The sequence below is a fragment of the Scyliorhinus canicula genome, chromosome 15, assembly GCF_902713615.1.
Source record: "Scyliorhinus canicula chromosome 15, sScyCan1.1, whole genome shotgun sequence".
In the NCBI taxonomy this organism is placed as follows: domain Eukaryota; kingdom Metazoa; phylum Chordata; class Chondrichthyes; order Carcharhiniformes; family Scyliorhinidae; genus Scyliorhinus; species Scyliorhinus canicula.
In genome coordinates, this window is record NC_052160.1 from 55337104 (window position 1) to 55358341 (window position 21238).

The 21238-nt window shown below is 49.4% G+C and overlaps 1 protein-coding gene across 3 annotated transcripts in view; it reads right to left on the reverse strand.

Moving 5' to 3' along the window:
• Positions 1–21238, reverse strand: part of card11 (caspase recruitment domain family, member 11) — a 335526-nt gene that overhangs the window by 204124 nt on the left and 110164 nt on the right. The window contains exon 2 of one of the 3 annotated variants that reach the window (XM_038820293.1): positions 16615–16894. The exons of the other annotated variants lie outside the window; for them this stretch is intronic. The gene's annotated coding sequence lies outside the window, so the exon portion shown is untranslated. The remainder of the gene's footprint in view (positions 1–16614; positions 16895–21238) is intronic. 3 annotated transcript variants of the gene reach the window in all.

Sequence of the window (21238 nt, forward strand, 5' to 3'; positions counted from 1 at the left end):
ATAACACTCCATTGTAGAACCTTGTAGAGCTTTCAGATGTGTTCAATATGTTATCTAAATGCAAACGGTTGTTGTTTTGCCTTTATTACAAAACAGTATCCCCAATCAAGGTAAAAGGAACAAATAAAAAATCTACCGTTGTTAGTTCCGAGCACAAGGAATGTGGTGCAATACCATTTCCATGCAGTAACAGCTAAGTAAATCATATGTGGTCAATTTTACGTGACTGTCATTATATATAAAGAGGCAGGGATAACTTTTGTGTAGAAATACAAATTATTTTCCAAGTTGAGGAGGGCAAAGTTTTTTTTCCTATTTATTCTTGGATGTGGACATTACTTAGCAGAACTAGTCTTTATTGCCCATCTCAATGGCTTGTTCAGCCACTTTGGGCATCAGTTGAGAGTCAACCACATCGGTATGGGACTGGGCCCACAAAGAGGCCAGAACAGGTTAGGCTTTCTTCCCATAAGGATATTTGTAGTGAATCTGAGTTTTCATGACAACATGACAGCGTTATCTTTAGTGACACGAGCTTTCCATTCCTGCATATTCCTTCAATCTGAACTCCAACTCTCAAAATGTTTTAAACACAGATTCTCTGGACTACTATTCCGATGGCATAACCACTACACAGCCATGACTGGAAAAGACTAAAATAACAGCTTGCCACAGTGTGTATGGCTTCCATACAAAAGGTGGACTTCATCTTAAGATAAGAAAACATCATTTTGATGGTGAGTCCAACACTTACTTCTGGTTCCTTCATCCTTCAAACGGGACGGCCAGAATCGCTTTGTATTTGTTCCATGCACTTCAAAGACTAATGGATCATTTAGAGCTGTCATCGCCAAAGCAGAAAGAGACAGGCTGAACCATACAGAAGAGATGGTTCAGGATGAAATAAAATGAATGCTGGGCATGTTACAGACTTTCAAACTGATGCTAAATTGTAGGGAGGAAGGTGAAGCTTTGAAAGATCAGGCTACTTACTGCTGTCTTTGTATATTTGCTTGTACCGTTCCCTGTATGTCCGACTTACTTCATTTCTCCAAGCAGTTAATTGGTTTTGAATCTGATCTCAACTCACTGCTTATGTTGATTATATTGGTTTAAGAGAAGTAAAACGCCAGTGATCTAGGGTGATGTAAGAACAAACTCTTGTCTTCATAGTCACGGGACATCCCAGAGCGCCTGACAGCTAATGAAGTAATTCTGAAGTCCACTCACTGTTGCAATATAAGAAACGGGGCAGCCAATTTGCACACAGCAAGCTCCCATAATGTCGGAATGATCAGATAATTCTGTTTTGGATATTGACTGAGGGATAAATATTGGCCAGGGCACCAGGGATAACTCCCCTGCTCTTAGTGCCATGGGATCTTTTACATTCACTGAGAGGGCAGATGTTGACTTGGTTTAACATCTCATTCAAAGGACTACTTCCAATTGTGCAGCACTCTTTCAATACAGCACCGGTCTAGATTTATCTGCCCTGCAGTGGGCAATCTTATGAATCAAAGACAACTGCGAGCAACTGAGCCAGAGTTGGCATCTACAGGTGTTAAGTCCTTGGCAGAAAACTTCAAGGCTGCAGCCCATGCTGTGCAAGGACCTCATGGGCAGTGCAATGATACTGCTGTCATGGGAAGAACTCATTAAAAACAAATTATACCCCATTGCTCATTGCAAGAAATTCCAACACAATGTTGGCGATCAAATAATCTCTGGGATATTATGATCTCTGAAACTGCAGGGCTAAGTGGAAATGCAAGCAATCAGGACTGAAATCTCAGACTGGTGTCCTGAAGCTGTCAATCCAGTACCTTTCACCATAAGGGTCGTAGCTCCCAAGAGTGCTTCTTTGTCAGAATGTTTCATCTCCCTCATGGCGATTGGGGGAGATTTTCCTCTCATGGGTTGGAGACTTCGTCATCAAATATCAAAACTTTCTGATTCAAAATCCTGAGAAGACTGTTTTGTCCAGGTGAGATGTTATCAGGTGGCAGGAAGCTCACACAGCATAAACACCTTGGGCGAATAATGCTCTTTGCTGCAAAATGCTACTTAATTCTCCAAAACCAAGGGGTGAAAATCCAATCACTTCTAAATGGATGAATGATCCACCCATTAAATCAGTTGGGTGGGGTTCGTGTCATATTTATATGGAAGGAGCTGATTCGGCAAACGTATCTCAATCCAGGCTTCAAGCCACAATCTGCAGACTGAGATGTGACTGCAAATGGCAGGCTTGCCAAAATAATCATGGCTCTTTTGGACAAAGGTCAGAAATACAACATCTACTAAAAGAAAATCTGTCCAGACCTGCACAAAAAGAAGGGAGCTATTTTTTCTTACCTGCTGGTACAGGGTTTTTGCATGGAATTCTGAAATAAATGAGATTTGGTTCGAGCAATTGTTTCAAAATATCTCCACAGCCCTCACAAAAGGTGGGTTTAAAAGTCAGATACATTAACTTCTCGAGTAACAACTGGAAGTTGTGAGATGTCATCATTCTGCGCCAATTTGTTGTTGGTGCAGATATATTAGTGATCAACACATTGTTACGTTTTCCGAAATGCTGTAAATGTCTCAAACTGGCGACTATATTGATTTGTTATCCCATTTAGTTACAGAGTTATGCTCTGTACACTGGAGTTTTATACCCTTTTGCATTCATTGCTATTTGTAGGACCTTGCGATATGCAAAATTGGCTGTCACATTTCCAACATTCCAACAGTGACTGCACTTTAAAAGTCTTCTTGTTTGTCCTATAATGCAAAGATGGCCATATTCATCAGCTGGTGTGTTTGGTCGGATTCTGGTGGGGCCTATTTGCATTTATAAGGTCCTGCTGAAAGTAGGGCAGGTTAAAGCAGACGACTGAGTTTTAGACGAGTTGCTACCTCAGGATTTCCTCTCCTTGCATTGACTCTCTGCCTCGGATATTCTCCTGCTTTCAAAGGGTGCCGCACTATTTTTTGAAATTTAGTTGCGTCAGCTGCAGTGACCCTGAACGAATTTCTACCAGGATATAGGGTTGATACCAAAACTCCTAAGTGAAGCCTCCAGAGTGTCCTTGTAATGCTTTCTTTGACCGTCCTGAGAGTGCACCCCAGTCTCATGCTCTCCATAGAAGATTCATTTTGGTAAGCGAGTGTCAGGCATTCTGGCTACATGACCAGACCAACTCAGCTGTGACTGTCTCAGCACGATGTGAGTGCTCGGCATGCCAGCTCGGGTAGCCACCTCAGCATTCTTTCTTTTGTCCAGCTATCTGATCTTCAGAAGCTTTTAAAGGCAGCTCAAGCGAAAGTGAAAAGTGCTTAATTATAAAGCATTTCAGGATGCCCAGAAGTTGTGAAGAGATCAGTTATTGTTGTAACCCCAATGGAGGTCCCGGGATAAGGACAGTCGATTTCCCATGACCTTCTCGGAATATGAACTTCCCCTTTAAGGTGGAGTGGGGGACTTCCCCTCTACAAAGGAGAGCCCCAGCTGAATAGAAAGAGACCCTTAGGGGAGTGGAGGAGAATTCGAATTATATTTAAATACACCTTGTTCATAATTTCTATTATGCATTCTAATTATCGCTCATTCAACAATTATAAATGCAAGTATATTTCCCTGTCTTACATTCTTTCCTTTCTCAGCGCTTACTTCCTTTGGGAGCGTGGGGGGGTCTCATTCTTGTTCCGAACGTGTCCTTGGCTGTTTCTGCATCATCCCTTTTTAATATGGCTTGGATTGGCTGAGGTACTTGTTGCATTGTTGTGATTACGCAACATTCCGAATCCCCTCATCTATACATTTGGTAGCTAATTGGCTTTATTAAGTGGGTTTATGGCGACACGTGCAGAATGATTATGCAGTCCGAATATCCATTTAATTGCAGAGTCATATATAAACATGAGTTAAAATATGTTGTCATAATACATGCTTGAAGTGTCCAGTAATTAGGCCTGCTTAGGGTAGCCATAAAAGTCTGCATGTGTCATATGGAAAGGGCAGTAATTTAGTGATTAAACACTCTCAGTGCACAGCACAGAAGAAGGTCATTGGCACTAGTTACATTGAATATCAACATCCATATACATTTGGTGTCTGTAAACTCTACTCAGTCAAGACAGGCAGCAGTAAAACATATCAGGCTTTGTGGCTGGATTGCTGATAGTTCTGCTTATAGAATGATGCAAAAACAAGTGCTATTTCACATTGTTCTAGGCCAACAACCCTATAAATAGTGACAGCATGTATAAATCCTCCTAAGAATACATCCACATAAAAAACGTCTGCTTTTTAAACAGCATTTATGCTTTCACAATAATTAAACTACAACGTCCTTAATTGAGGCCTTAAGGTTCAAAATTGAGCCGTGCACATGTTTGTTCACAGAATCATCCACACAGTGGGAGGTCGTTCAGCCTATCGTTCCTGTGCTAGCTCTCTGAAAGAGTGACCAATTATTTCCATTCGCCCTATTTCCCTGCCCCCACTCTTTCTCCATAGCACTGCAATTATTTTCTCTTCATTGTCCCTTTGGAAAGTCGCTCTTGATCTGTTTCCGTGGACCTTACAGGCAATGATTTCCAGATCACAACAGCAAACTTGAAATAAATTCTCATCTCCCTCGTGACTGTTTTTGCCAATTATCTGAAACCTTTGTTTACCAACCTCCTTACAGAAGACATAATTTGCATGTTTTTAAAACAATTGTGAAAGCCTTTTTGAAAATAATAATCAGAGGTACTGCATACAACAAGGATGTCTTGTGACACAGCGGGTACGGTCCCTGCCTCTGAGCCAGAAGCTCCAGGTTCGAGTCCCACCCCAGGCCAAGGAAGTGCATTCATAGCAGGCTGAGCATCGACCTGCACAAACCCTTCCAACATGCCAAGGACAGGTAGTAAGAGTGGGAAACATACGGTGTGCCCGCCCCCTCCCCCACCCCCGCAAGCTATAAGCCTCTTGCATCTGGGCTAGCAAACTGCCACAGGTAAAACCTCGCTATAGGAACAGATGAAAGTTTAACCTGTGCACCACTAGGTGTGGAAACACATACAACAACAACTTGAAAATGTAAGTGTTCTAATCCAGAAAGGAAGGTGGCGAAGGATAGCCTGCAGTCCAACCTTGACTCTCATAAGCTTTTATATGCTGAAATATATTTTCCAGCCATACACCTCTCAAACCCAAGTACCACAGCTCCATTCCGCTTCATTATCTAGAAGTACAAGTGAATCCCAATTAATGTCCAATAATTAGAGACAATTAATATGCAATTAAAGAGAGGGATTGAGGTGTGCAATGAATCCGTGCCAGTTCATTGCGCTGCAGGTACATGTCGAACCCATGCTGCCTACTGTTTCACATGATTGCTGCTTCAATCATCGTTCATCCCACTGTTCATTGGCTGTATGCGTCAGCAGGGAGCGCAATATTGCAAGTGGTTAGCACTATTTAAAGGCAGCCTGTAACTCTTAAAGGGGAAGTGGATTGCGGCTGCAAGAACTGGTGAGAGTTTTTTGGTGTGTTGTCACATACTGTGCTTAAGAATGGCTGAACTTGCAAGAGCACGCACCAAGGTTTGGGTGGAGAAGGTGGAAAGGAGAGAGGGGGGGGGCATTTAGTAGCGCTGGGAGCAGCCTGGAACTAGACTTTGTAAAAGCAAAAAGCCTGGAACTAGACTTTGTAAAAGCAAAAAGCAGTCATGATTACACTTACCTTTCACTGAAGCTATGGGGCAGCGGCGCTGGCCTGGGCAGGCATCCGGACAACACCATGATTTTCAGATGCCGGACAAGAAAGATGTTTTGTTCCTGGCCTCTGGAAGAAAATATGTGCCTACAGACACAAAGAGCGCATGGATGGAGGTGCCAATGGAGGTAAGCAGCTGGGAAGTCACCAGAAGGATGTGCGCCTAGTGCAAGGGGGTGGATTCAGTAACCCGATAAAAACTATGTGGTGATCCACTGTGTAATTGTGTGTGTGCCTATATTAGGGGATGTACAGTAGTACCTATACTACAGGTTCGCCGGTAGCCCCTGCCGGCTAGCTCCGCCCACATGGAGCCGTATAAATATGCATGACTTCTCCTGAGCAGCCATTCTACCAGCTGCAGTCGGAGGATAAACATCTAACTGTAATAAAGCCTCTATTGTACCCATTCGAGTCTTTAGTACGATTGATAGCGCATCAAACTGGAAAGAGGAATGGAGAGACACAGCCGGCTGACAGGTCTCTAACTCTGTCGCCATCGGAATTCACATGGGTTGAGCAGCCCGAGCGCCGGTCGTTCTTAATTGTGTCATGTCTAGTAGCCAGTTACATCACTGGGGCAGAAGAAACCCTAACTTATGGGGCATTATTGAACAGTGGGCTTCACTGAGGAGCATGCCATCTCATGGGAATGTCAGCCTGGAGTCGGTGAGGGAAGGTATCCTTCTCATAAACTTCTTTCGCTTCATCCTGTAGAAGAAGCGAGTATATAATTTGAAGGAAATGTCTTGGTTGGGTGGTGCAGCTCCACACACACCAACCCTGATGGAGGAGGAACTGGAGATCAGGAGTGGTCCACCATGTTAGGAATCATCCACGCACAAAGCCTTGTGACAGAGGCTGCTCCCACAATGTCACAAACGCAGAAGCTTGTGTAGGAGCCACCAAAGGCACCTCCACCACAGGCACAAAATCAACGGACATCTCACTTGCGAGCAGAGACATAGGAGGCCGCTGACTCCACTTCATCCTCAGCCACAGGGAACACTACACTGGAGTAGGCTTGAACACAAGACACCACAACATTGTTAGATATATACAATAGCTGATTTTTAATTGAGGCAATGAATATTTTGCGTATCAGCTGGAGAGCCAGTGAGAGCCCCGAGTCATCTCATTTAGGAAAGACCCACCACATATAGTGCCATTCAGGCACTTTGCTAGACAGCAGCAGGACTTTCACATGACCAAGCACCATGAGTGTAAATTTGCTGCCACACAAGGGACTGGATTCTCCGCTCTCCAATGCCAAAATCGTGTTTGGCGATGGGGTGGAGAATCCGTTTTGGCGCCAAAATCGGAAGCACCGCTAGTTTTTGAATTTTCCACTCCCTGAAAAGCAGCATATTCTAGGAGCATGCCACGCCGATTATCCACCGCCTCAGGCCGTTGCCTGAGGCCCGCCCCGCGATGCTCCGTCCACGACAGGCCGAATTCCCAGCGGCATGGGTTACGTGCGTTCACACCGTCCGGGAAGCTCGCGTGGCGGCTGCGGGCTCAGTCCGGGGACGCCACAGTCGGGGGAGGGCTGATCGGTGGGCAGGCGGTCTGTAGCGTGCAAGCGGCTGATGGGAGGCACTACTTTATCGGTCCAGGTCCACGGGCTGAGTCCACCATGGAGCACGGCACGGCCACTGCAGGCCGCCACCGTGCGCAAGCGCGGCCACAGAACCAGACGTGCTGGGAGCCATATCGGCAGCTAGAGCTGTGAGCTCTATGCTGGCTCCCTAATAGCCCCCAGTAAATCGGGGCATCGATGGCCTTCTGATGCCAGTTTTCCAAGCATAAAAGACCACCGTTTTCACGCCGGCGTGGGGGATTTATTCTCTAAAATGGAGAATCCAGCCCAAGATCTGCCAGCCATTCTAACGCGGGCAGCTCCATTGAATATCAGTGCTACAGGAGGCAGTGGCTGCTATTGGTACTAAACTTACCTGAGGCTGCAAGGGAAACAAGGGTAGCTCTTTGCTCGCCCCTTCCTTCCAATGGTGAATCACGCTACTTTTGAATGAGGGACGCACCCACACATCCTTGAATGATGGATTCCTCCCACCCCTTTGAGGAGAGATGCCCCCCAACCTGTGATTGAGGTTCAACACCCCCCCCCCCCCCCCCCCGCCACAACCTATGAATTAGGGTCGACCTCTTTGAATGAGAGACCACCCGCCGCCATGGAAATATGGAAGCAAACATCCAAGGGTTTGCTCGTCACACTGCCACATGGTGAAACCTGCAACTGTTGCTGGGTTAATGCCAGCAGTGGCAGGATGAGGCCCGAAAGTGGGCAGTTCCTGTGGTCACAGCTGGACAGTCAACGAGTGCAAGCCTTTTCTGTTCAAGATTCTGGCTGGTTGGTCTGTAAATGCCTTCCTCTATAACAGGACATCCGTGGCCTACCTGATTACCTGTTGAGCTGCCAACCGCGAGATGCCACCCAGATCCACAGCTGATTCCTGGAACGAGTCAGATACGTAAAGATTCAGCGCCTCAGTGACCTTGGTAGCTGCAAGTGGCAGACTGCCATGTGGGCTGTGATTATTTGGATCAGACTGCCTGAATAGGTGCAGTCTCTTGAAGTACTGGTGCTCTGTAGGTAGCTGACTCTGGAGTGGGACACCCAATGTTTTGGGTCAGATCTTCCCTTCGTACCCTGTGTTCCTCTGGCCTTCTTTGCATCGGAGAATATATCTGCTGAAGCTCCTCCTTACTGCTCTGTCTGACGTTAGAATAACTTGCTCCCTCACCTGCCACACATTCGATCACTAAGGCTTTCTTCAACCAACATCTGATGGTCAAGTGATGCCAGCAGCCACATGTCCCCCTCTGGAATCCAACCTCTGTCCTACAAATACAAGGGCGCAATTCAACCGAAGATTTCTGAAGTGCGGGTAGCGAGCGGGAATTGCCGTGAGACTCCCGGCGCTCTGCCAAGCAAGGCCGGCAATGTAATTCAACGTTAATTGGTCCACTTAACGAGGCCACGCAGGTTTCTTGCCGCAAATAACGGCTCGCCAACTAATTCGCTGGGACCACGCTCACCAGTCCCCCCCCCATTAACAAGGTCGAGCAGCACTTAAGCTGCACTTGCTCAGCCAATCCCAGCCAGCTCGCAACAATGGCGCCGAGGGGACCAGCCCCAAGATTTGGGGATGCTGACCTGGGGAGGCCCCTGGACGCGGTGGAGGCCAGGAGGAATGTCCTATAACCCAGAGGGTCCCGGAGGGTGATACTCAAGGTGACCAGTGCTGGCTGGGATGAGGTGGCTGCAGCTGTTAGTTCTAACAGTATGACCAGACTGACCAGCAGCGCATGAAGAAGGTCAATGGCTTAAACCGGACAGCACGAGTGAGTAGACACCAACGCCTCACCCCCACGAGATGTTTGCAGCCCCACGGGAGAATCCACCCCCCAACTCTCCAAGTGACCCCCAGCCCTCCCTCCCCCCAACCCCGCTTTCACACCCCCTCTCCCACCACTGTGACCCACGCGTGTGGCTAAAGATGCCTTCTCTGTGTCTCCTCAGGAAAAACTCTCCTGCAATCAGCAGGAGGGGGCCCAGACGGGCGGAGGGGTGTCAGACATAAGAATCCTCACGTCCTTCGAGGAACGGGACCTGGAGGTGACAGGAGTGACCGAGAATAGATCAGTCAGCCACGCGGAGGCGGCCGGACACAGCAGAGGCGACGAACCACTGGTTCAACCCAGGGGACCTGACAAACACGACCCTGTTATTGCCTTACTGACTGATCCATCCCTCCTCCCACGAACCACATGTACATTCTCCAGCTGGTCCTCCAGCCGACGGCGCTGGCCCATCCCGGTGACGGCCATGGATGAGGGCCTCGGCAGAACGACCAGTTCACTGGGGGATGTCACCCGGTACCAGGCCGACCTTGATAAGTTTCTGCGGGACATGTCCCGCTCTCAGGTGGGATTGGCTGAGTCACTGCGGAGCTTGTCCCAGTCACTGAGGAGCATTGCTGAGGGCGTTGACACCATGGTGCGGGCCATGGGGAGCCGCCAGGGCTGGCAGAGCCATATGATGCAGGGACAGCCGGGGCTTGAACCTGCTGACCCTCCGTCCCAAGGTGAACCCTATGGACACCAATGGGGAGGAGGGGGCACTGAGTGCAAGGCCGGACCCATCCCATGGAGCTGCGATGGTGGCCACCAGCACTCCCGAGTTCCAAACCTCTGATGAGGCCGCGTCTCGGGGTCAGCACACAGGAAAGGACAGCACAGCTGTGTATGTGCCACCGAAAAGTGCGCCGGGGTCCTCTGGCCCCAGAGCCCCCAAAGGATGCCCGCCAGAGGCATCAAAGGCCACAGGACGTGGTTAGCAGGTGGCTGCCTCCACCTCTGATGTGCCTTCTGGGGAAACACCAAGATGTAGTGGTAGAGCTAGGAGGGCAGGCATGTTGAGGAACACTGGGGTAGGGAGGAGGGGGTGGAGAAGGTAGGTGGGGGCAGAGAGGGGGTGGGTGGCACTCTCGGTAGTGGGGTATTGTTAATTAAGCACTTTTTTGCACAACCGTTATGATGCCTCCCCTGGTGTTTGAATGTTACGTGTCTGTTGTTGCCTCCCACAGGTTTCAAGCGCAGTATCCAGGCATCACGGTCTGATCAGAATGTTAGGCAATGACTTAACCATGATTGCCAATTCCTATTAGCGATCGCATTCAGCAGTTGGTGGGGTACTGGCTGGTCGGTGGGGCAGACAGGCAGGGGCTCGGGTTGCCCCCGGAATGGGTACACAGGATGCAGGAGTTGGCATGGTATTGATGTGAATGATCCCCCCCCCCGACCCTTGCCCCCATGATGGCCCACCATTGTGGAGGGTCTGCACCCCCAGTCGAGTCCCCCCCCCCCCCCCCCCCCCCCCCCCAGAGCACTGGGGTGGCAATCCTAGCACCCACGGGGTCTTTGCCTGTGTGCAAAGAGGCTGCTCACCTCTTTGGCTTCCCACAGGTTCACGTTTTTCAAAAGGACTTCTAATCGGCACCAACGTGACCACTTGCTGGGGAGGCCACTGTATGATGGGAGGCTGTTGGATTTGGTGTCGCTCTCGTTGATTGTATGGTAATGGAGTTTAAGTGGTGATAATTGGTTTCTCACCACGCTACAGCGAGATCCCGATTTTGCATATGGGAGCGGGCCTATTGCATCGCAAACTGTTTGGCGTCCAGCGCGGATCTCGTTTTTGGCTTCTCCGGCTATTCTCCAGCCTGTTACGCTTGAGCGAGAACGCAACGAGGCCAGAGAATCGCGCCCCAAGCCTCTCAGTCCAGGGATGATAACTGTGTGCAGCTGGTTGAGCAGCTGAGTATTTTTCTCCGCTTTTTAAATATGTTGACCGGTGCATCCATCCGTCCCCATGGCTCCTGCTGTGTCCGTGACATGTTCCAGGCACTGTGTGTTCCCCATGCCTCCGAACTGAAATTTACAACTGCTTCTCTTTCACCTTTTAATGAGCTCCAAAATGAGCTCAGCGGCCAGTTAAAAGGAGGCATGTGGGTTACCGTCTACCTCCCTCCTGTCTTTTGAAAATAATGCCATGTTCCTGAGACGTTGGGGTCTAGGGACACCCTCAGAGATGACGATTTTCAATGCCTGCCTGCAACCTCACTCACGGGTAATTGAAAAGCAGGACATTTATCTCACTCACATACACTCAGACTTGTTGCAAGCCTTGCACCCACCAATTCACAGCTCGCAAGCACTGGCAGCTATTCAATCATTCGAGTCTTCTAGCCCAAACATATTGTAGGACACACAGCAAAACACTTCTCTCTCGCATGCAGATGACAGCAAAAAACTGGAGGAGGACAAGAACAACTACTTCAACCCCCGCAGAGGATTCAGTGGTGGCCATCATGGGTAGGGGTAGCACTTGTGGTGATTTTACAATCCTAGCCCCTTTATGTTGGAACAACAAGATCAGATATATCCCCTGATTAATTTCCCTCATATTCAGCCAGAGGAAGCCGGATTTAGGAACCAGCCATTTTTGGGTCCAGAATCTAATCTGCTGTTTAGCCGCAGGAGGAAAATCAGCCAGGAATTTCAACCTTCCTCCCGACCATCCCAATTTTAATAATAGGGCAGCATGGTAGCACAAGTGGCTAGCACTGTGGCTTCACAGCGCCAGGGTCCCAGGTTCGATTCCCCACTGGGTCAATGTCTGTGAGGAGTCTGCACGTTCTCCCCGTGTGTGTGTGTGTGTGGGTTTCCTCCCACAGTCCAAAGATGTGCAGGTTAGGTGGATTGGCCATGCTAAATTGCCCTTAGTGTCCAAAAAAGGTTAGGAGGGGTTATTGGGTTACGGGGATAGGGTGGAAGTGAGGGCTTAAGTGGGGCGGTGCAGACCTGATGGGCCGAATGGCCTCCTTCTGCACTGTATGTTCTATGATAATAATATTTTAGCTAGATTGGAATATTCCCATATAACATAAGGGATTAACTCCTCAATAAATATCTCCTCACCATTAAGGGAATAGGAGTTGGGCTCATGAGCCTTTAATACAGAAGTTTAGGTGAGACAATTTAGGTTTTAAAAATACACAAACATTTATTAAGATAAGAAAGCATGTGAAATGGTGGCTATACAAAGAGTACAATTCACAAAGCTAAATAAATCCTGAAAAGAATAGATAACTAATTCTTCTTTCCATAACAGAATCAAGCAATTACTTGGTTACAAATGTAAGAATTCTAAGAGTAGGCAAGTCAGCAAGTAAATATATAAGTCAGTAAGCAAGGATGTCCATCGTATATCAAAGTAACATTACCTTAATCCCCGGATGAGATTCGCTAGGTTCAGAACTGATTTGAAGTCAATCTAACGGGTCTCCCTAATGAATCTGGAGATTCAAGTTTGGGTTCAGATATTTATAATTAATTTTGAGGTTATATAAAAGTAAGGGTACCGTGGAAGATATTCATTTATTCAAATCGTAGACCATCCCTAAATAGTCATCTATATTTGGTGAATGGACCACCTATTATAAAGAGGGCGCCCGTTCAATTTCTAAGAAAGGTCTTTTTGACTTTATTCCTGAAACTGGACTTGATGTTACGGTCATGTCGGTCGATGTTGCTGAAGTTACTGTGTCCAGCCAGATAACAAAACCTGGGCCAGAGGTATTATCACTGCACGAGTAATCCAGTGATCACAGCTGATCTTTGGTTTCAACTCCTTTTTCTCATCTGCTCTTCCCTTGATTCTCTGAGACACCAAAGATCTGTCTACCCCAGCTTTAAATATGCTCAACAATGAAGCGCCCACAACACTCTGGGGTAAAAAATTCCAAAGATTCACAATCGTTAGAGTAAAGAAATTTCTCCTCCTCTCAGTCCGAAATGATCACCCCCATATCCCGCGACTGTGCCTCTGTGTTCTAGATGCCCCAGCCACAGAAATAACCTCTGTGTCTACCCTATCCAGCCCCTTCAGAATCTTGTACGTTTGAATGAAATCATAGAATCATAGAATTTACAATGCAGAAGAATGCCATTCGGCCCATCAAGTCTGCACCGGCCCTTGGAAAGAGCACCCTACTTAAGACCACACCTCCACCCTATCCCTGTAGCCCAGAAACCCCAGCTAACCTTTTTGGACACTAAGGGCAATCAACCAAACCAGCACATCTTTGGACTTGTGGGAGGAAACCGGGGGTAACCCACGCAGACACGGGAGAACGCGCAGACTATGCACAGACCGTGACCCAAGCCGGGAATCGAACCTGGGACCTTGGAGCTGTCAAGAAACTGTGCTAACCACTGTGCTAATGTGTTGCCCTTACCTCTCATTCTTCTAAACTCCAGAGATTATAGAATAGAATAATCGCTTATTGTCACAAGTAGGCTTCAATGAAGTTACTGTGAAAAGCCACTTTCCGGCGCCTGTTCGGGGAGTCTGGTACGGGAATTGAACCCGCGCTGCTAGCATTGTTCTGCATTGCAAGCCAGCTATTTAGCCTACTGTGCTCAACCAGCCCCTAGCCCCAATTTATGCAATCTCTCATCATAGGACAATCCTCATCCCAGGGACCAATCTAGCGTACATTACTGTACTGCCTCCAATACAAGTATATTCTTCCATAAAGACGGGAACAAAACTGCGGTCAGTATTCCAGGTTTGGTCTCACCAAACTCTGTGAAATTGTAGCAAGATTTCTTTATTCCCGTACTCCAATCCTCTTGCAATTAAGGCCGACATACAATTTGCTTTTGTTGATGTTTGATGTATCTCAACATGAACATAGAATTTGCAATGTTCACGCTTTTTAGAACATTATTCTTGCTTTCTATTCTTGTGACTGAAGAAAATAACCTCACACTTCCCCACATTCTAGTCGACCTGCCACCTGACTGTCCACTCACTTAACGCATCCATATCTCGTTGAGTCCTCTTAACAGTTTATATTCTCACCTAGCTTTGTATATACAGAGCCTGAGTGACCTCCCTTGTGCAACAGCCTTTTGTAAACTGAAAGATGTTGCTTATATTGCCAGAAACAGCTGGAAGGATCCAGACACACAAAAAAAAAACTTAGGTGCCACTCACTTACACTCTGACAGCCGACGGCAATGTGATCCCTGCTCTGCTTTGGGGTTGCTGCTGCGGCTGCAGAAGTTGTCTGATTTCAGTCAGGATATTGTTAGTGAAGCAAACGTGTCTCAAGTATCAGTCCTTGCTGAAGTTGAGGTAAAAGGATTGCTCCCTCAAGGCCCTCGGTGGATTTGGCCTCAAACGGCAGCACTGGTGTCAAATCAGTGACATCACAATCTTTATTTGTACGCTGATTGTGATTGTGATTCGTAGGTGTGTGCCCGCTCAAACCCATCCACCAAGGTGGTGTCCTGTCAGAAGTGTATGCACACATCTTGCACACCACTTTCCAGCATTAGGAGTCGCTGTAGCGCCCAAAAACAGGTGCTCATTGTCCAGTTTCTCCCCGAGTGCTCTTAACACACTAATGCATCCCAAGGCATCTCACAGAAGCATTATCAAACAAAACTTGACACTGAGCCACATTTAGAAGATGATCAGATACAAAGGCATTGATGCGTTTGTTACTAGTCTCACACTTAAATCCAGCAGATTGATTTGATATGTAGGTTTCAAAAGCCATAACAAATTAATGGGTAAAATTCAATCATGTCCAAAGTACTGCTGAGAGTCCCAGTGTATATTTCTCTGGCACTGAAGCAGAGTGGAGCTGAGTAAGCTTTGCTGGCATTGCGACAGGCTAAGCTCACCTCATTAAGTATGAACAGCGAGCTCCTGGCAAGGATCAGGCTCATCATCAGAAAGGAGCTAATTACTAGTGACAGGTGGCTGCAGATCGTAAAAGGAGATTTTATTTTAACGGAAATGTTTGAATCTGGATCGCTGACACAAACTGAGAAACTGAATTTAGAAGAAATCCAGAAATAACAAAAGTTGGTATCAGTAAAAAGTCAACAACCCAAATAACCCAACATGTTAATTAATAACACACAGGACAAACTCCCTGTTGCCTCTTCAGGTTTGGACTGGATCCTCCGAGCAGGCGGCCTAGAAACTTTTACAATGTGTGGTGTCACCGGGGTGCTGTGTGCTGGAAGGACAATACTTTCCTCCAATTTCTGGATAAGAACTTTCCCTATCAAGGTGACCACAGGAGGTCACATGGCAAACTGATGAGGAATCTGTGCAGTGTGGATGGGCCATGCAGCCTGATCAGACTATACAAGCAGAGTACTGAGTCTTGCTCGAAAAGGAGGAGTATCTGAAGATCTGTGAATTGACTTTCACCGTTATATTGGGTTTTTTTTAATTTCCCCAATTATATTTTTTCAATTAAAGAGCAATGTAGTGTGGCCAATCCACCTAACCTGCACATCTTTGGGTTGTGGGGGTGAAATCCACGCAGACACGGGAGAATGTGTAAACTCCACATGGACAGTGACCTGGGGTCAGGAATCGAACCTGGGACCTTGGCTCCATAGGCAGCAGTGCTAACCACTGCGCCACCGTACCACCCTCTCATCGTTATATTGCATCTGGACAATTGTGAGTTATTGAACTGAGAGGGGCCGACCCTAGCTATTGCAATCCCCATCCCCTGGTGACATCACACATGTAAAGGGAGAATGGAATGTTTTCCGTTAATAAATGACGAAAACAAAACAAACACAGACAAGCATATACAGTCATATAACAACACCTTGCATTTATATAGGACCTTCACATGTTTCACAGGAGAATGAGAAATCACATGCTGACACTGAGCCACATGAGAGGTCTTTGAGGTGCACGACTAAAATTTTGGTTAAGAGTTGTAAGGTGTGTCCTAAAGGATGAAAGAGAGGTGGAGAGGTTCAGGGAGGGAAGTCCAAAGTTCAGGGCCCAGGCAACTGAAGGTAAAACTGCCCACGGTGCAGCGATTTAAAAACAGGGATGCTCCAGAGTCAGAATTAGTGGAGATATCTCAGAGAGTTGTGAGACTGGAGGAGATTACAGAGATGGGGCGGGCCGAGGTCATGAATTTGAAAACGAGGAAGGAAATTTTAAAATTGAGATGCTGCTAAATAGAAGCCAATGTAGGTTAACAAGCACGGGAGTGATGAGTGAACAGGACTGAGTGCGAGTTAAAACATGGGGAGCAGAGTTTTGCATGACTTAAAGTTTACAGAGGGTAAAAACATGGGAGGCCTGACAGGTGTAGATTGGAATAGTCAAATGAGGTAACAAAGGCATGGATGAAGGTTTCAGCAGGAGACTAGCTGAAGCAGAGTCACAGTAAGGCAGAGGTGGAAAAGCTGGCAGGAATATGTGGTTGGAGGCTTACCTCAGCATTTAATATGTAACCAAGTTTGCAAACAATCTGGTACAGCCTCAGACAGTGGCTGGCGAGAGGGATGAGTACACGGTAGCCAGGCAACCAAGTTGATGGCTGGGTCCAAAGACAATGGCTTCAGTTTTCTCAACGTTTACTTGGGAGGAAATTTCTGCTGATCTGGTGCTGGATGTCAGACATGTAGCTTGACAATTTGAAGACCATGGAAGGGTCGAGAGAGGTGGTGGTGAGGTCGAGCTGGGCATCGCCAATGTTCATGTGGAAACTGGTGCTGTGGATACAATTAGGCTGTAGATTAGTCAGGTAGACATACAGGCATTTAGATGGGCACCTATGACAGATAGACAGGAATCAAAACCACAAAGCACAGGTTAAACTGATAACAAGTTTAAAAATGTTTTTTTTTTTTAAAAACATGGTGCTAAAATGTTCCTTGAAAATAGGAATTTGTGGCACACTGATAAAATGACGTAAGCACTTTTGAATGGTGTTATTTTCAAATGTAGCACCATATCATTGCATTTTAAAAGTGTTAAACTGACTCAACCTCTGCATAGGAATTCAAATCGTAGAAAAAAAACTCATCTTTTGTGCCATTCTAAATGGATTAACCCTTCAAGGACTAAACGTACTCTCAATTGTCTGCAGCCTATCGACATGCTGCGCTCTTCCTTGCTTCCACACTGACCTCCTGCAACCTCGCTATGCTCTACCAGCAACAGCAGAGTCAAGTATCACTTACCTTCGCTCAAATGTAGGCCTTGCAGTTTACTAGGTTGTATGGGTGGAGGAGATTACAGAGATAGGAAGACACAAAGGTTGTGAATAGTCTTTTGCAGGCAGTTGCCTGTGAGAGGGATGAAGTCAGCAGTGAGCGAATAGAGTTTGTGGCAGGGGCCAAGGACATTGGCATTGGTCTTCCCAATATTTAGGGAGATGAAAATTCTGCTCGACCAGAGCTGGTTGACTGAGAAGTGGTCCGACAGTTCAGAACATGCAAAGATATGAAATAGGAACTGAAGTAGGCCACTCGAACCTGCTCCACCATTCAATAAAATCGTGGTTTAAAGTTCCACATTCCCATCTAACTTTGATAATCTTTGATTCCCTCGCCTAATAAGAATCTATCTACTTAAGCCTTAAAAATAGCTTGTGGCCCCGCCTCCACCTCTTTCTGAAGCAGAGTTCCAAAGTCACAAAACCCACCGAGGAAAATTATCCTTCAGCGCGATTTAACGGAAACATTTTTCAGTGTCATTTTGGGCAGGTTTGGCAGGGTGTTCTTGCCTGCTTTTTCAGTGAAATCCACAGCGGGGTTTACCCACACCTAGGGCGCAATTTAATGGAAAATTTCTACACATGGTAGCGAGTGGAAACCACTGCAAGCTTCCCGACGCTCAGCCCGGCGAGACAGTCATCGCTATTGAACGTTAATTGGACCACTTATTGAGACCCCATGGGCTTCACACTGCAAATGACAGTCCCACTGGCTGATTCTCCCAGGCTGCGCTCGCCAGCCCCCGCTAACAAATGAGATCATCATTTAAACCAATCCTACACAGCCAACCCCTCGCAGCTCTCAGCCATGCCACTGAGAAAACCAGTCCCACAATTCAGGGATGCCGACCTGGGCAGACAGCTGGACGGGGTTAAAATCAGATGGGTACCCTGTTCCCCTGAGGGTCTCGAAGGGTTAGTCACAGGGGAACCAGTGCCAACTGGGTGGAAGTAGGGCCGTCACAGGAAGGGGTCCCTGATCACCGGACCCCAGACACCCACACGTAACATTACCTGGACTGCATGCTCGTCCCCTTCCCGGTCACTAAAATATCCCTAGTGCTGGGGCTCAGCCCCTAGGTGTTTGGATGTTGGCCACAGCGTCCGTGGTGTTGCTTCCTGCACCGCTCAGACACAGTGTCCAGGCATCGCGGTCTGCACCGCTCAGACACAGTTTCTAGGCATCGCAGCCTGCACCGCTCAGACACAGTGTCCAGGCATCGCAGCCTGCACCGCTCAGACAGTGTCCAGGCATCGCGGCCTGCACCGCTCAGACACAGTGTCCAGGCATCGCGGCCTGCACCGCTCACTGTGTCCAGGCATCGCAGCCTGCACCACTCAGACACAGTGTCCAGGCATCGCGGCCTGCACCGCTCAGACACAGTGTCCAGGCATCGCGGTCTGCACCGCTCAGACACAGTGTCCAGGCATCGCAGCCTGCACTGCTCAGACACAGTGTCCAGGCATCGCGACCTGCACCGCTCACAGTGTCCAGGCATCGCGGTCTGCACCGCTCAGACACAGTGTCCAGGCATCGCGGCCTGCACCGCTCACAGTGTCCAGGCATCGCAGCCTGCACCGCTCACAGTGTCCAGGCATCGCGGTCTGCACCGCTCAGACACAGTGTCCAGGCATCGCAGCCTGCACTGCTCAGACACAGTATCCAGGCATCGCAGCCTGCACCGCTCAGAGCGTCCAGGCATCGCAGCCTGCACCGCTCAGACACAGTGTCCAGGCATCGCAGCCTGCACCGCTCAGACACAGTGTCCAGGCATCGCGGCCTGCACCGCTCACAGTGTCCAGGCATCGCAGCCTGCACCGCTCAGACACAGTGTCCAGGCATCGCAGCCTGCACCGCTCAGACACAGTGTCCAGGCATCGCGGCCTGCACCGCTCAGACACAGTGTCCAGGCATCGCGGTCTGCACCGCTCAGACACAGTGTCCAGGCATCGCGGTCTGCACCGCTCACAGTGTCCAGGCATCGCGGTCTGCACCGCTCAGACACAGTGTCCAGGCATCGCAGCCTGCACCGCTCAGACACTGTGTCCAGGCATCGCGGTCTGCACCGCTCACAGTGTCCAGGCATCGCGGTCTGCACCGCTCAGACACAGTGTCCAGGCATCGCGGCCTGCACCGCTCAGACACAGTGTCCAGGCATCGCATCCTGCACCGCTCAGACACAGTATCCAGGCATCGCAGCCTGCACCGCTCACTGTGTCCAGGCATCGCAGCCTGCACCGCTCAGACACAGTATCCAGGCATCGCAGCCTGCACCGCTCACTGTGTCCAGGCATCGCGGCCTGCACCGCTCAGACACAGTGTCCAGGCATCGCGGTCTGCACCGCTCAGACACAGTGTCCAGGCATCGCGGCCTGCACCGCTCAGACACAGTGTCCAGGCATCGCATCCTGCACCGCTCAGACACAGTATCCAGGCATCGCGGTCTGCACCGCTCAGACACAGTGTCCAGGCATCGCGGCCTGCACCGCTCAGACACAGTGTCCAGGCATCGCATCCTGCACCGCTCAGACACAGTATCCAGGCATCGCAGCCTGCACCGCTCACAGTGTCCAGGCATCGCGGCCTGCACCGCTCACTGTGTCCAGGCATCGCGGCCTGCACCGCTCAGACACAGTGTCCAGGCATCGCGGCCTGCACCGCTCAGACACAGTGTCCAGGCATCGCAGCCTGCACCGCTCAGACACAGTGTCCAGGCATCGCAGTCTGCACCGCTCACTGTGTCCAGGCATCGCGGCCTGCACCGCTCACTGTGTCCAGGCATCGCGGCCTGCACCGCTCAGACACAGTGTCCAGGCATCGCGGCCTGCACCGCTCAGACACAGTGTCCAGGCATCGCGGTCTGCACCGCTCAGACACAGTGTCCAGGCATCGCAGCCTGCACCGCTCAGACACAGTGTCCAGGCATCGCAGCCTGCACTGCTCAGACACAGTGTCCAGGCATCGCGGTCTGCACCGCTCAGACACAGTGTCCAGGCATCGCGGTCTGCACCGCTCAGACACAGTATCCAGGCATCGCGGTCTGCACCGCTCAGACACAGTATCCAGGCATCGCGGCCTGCACCGCTCAGACACAGTGTCCAGGCATCGCGGCCTGCACCGCTCAGACACAGTGGCCAGGCATCGCGGCCTGCACCGCGCACAGTGTCCAGGCATCGCAGCCTGCACCGCTCAGACACAGTGTCCAGGCATCGCGGCCTGCACCGCTCAGACACAGTGTCCAGGCATCGCGACCTGCACCGCTCACAGTGTCCAGGCATCGCAGTCTGCACCGCTCAGACACAGTGTCCAGGCATCGCAGTCTGCACCGCTCAGACACAGTGTCCAGGCATCACGGCCTGCACCGCTCACTGTGTCCAGGCATCGCAGCCTGCACCGCTCAGACAGTGTCCAGGCATCGCAGCCTGCACCGCTCACTGTGTCCAGGCATCGCGGCCTGCACCGCTCAGACAGTGTCCAGGCATCGCAGCCTGCACCGCTCACTGTGTCCAGGCATCGCGGTCTGCACCGCTCAGACACAGTGTCCAGGCATCGCAGCCTGCACCGCTCAGACACAGTGTCCAGGCATCGCAGCCTGCACCGCTCACAGTGTCCAGGCATCGCAGTCTGCACCGCTCAGACACAGTGTCCAGGCATCACGGCCTGCACCGCTCACTGTGTCCAGGCATCGCAGCCTGCACCGCTCAGACAGTGTCCAGGCATCGCAGCCTGCACCGCTCACTGTGTCCAGGCATCGCGGCCTGCACCGCTCACTGTGTCCAGGCATCGCAGCCTGCACCGCTCAGACACAGTATCCAGGCATCGTGGCCTGCACCGCTC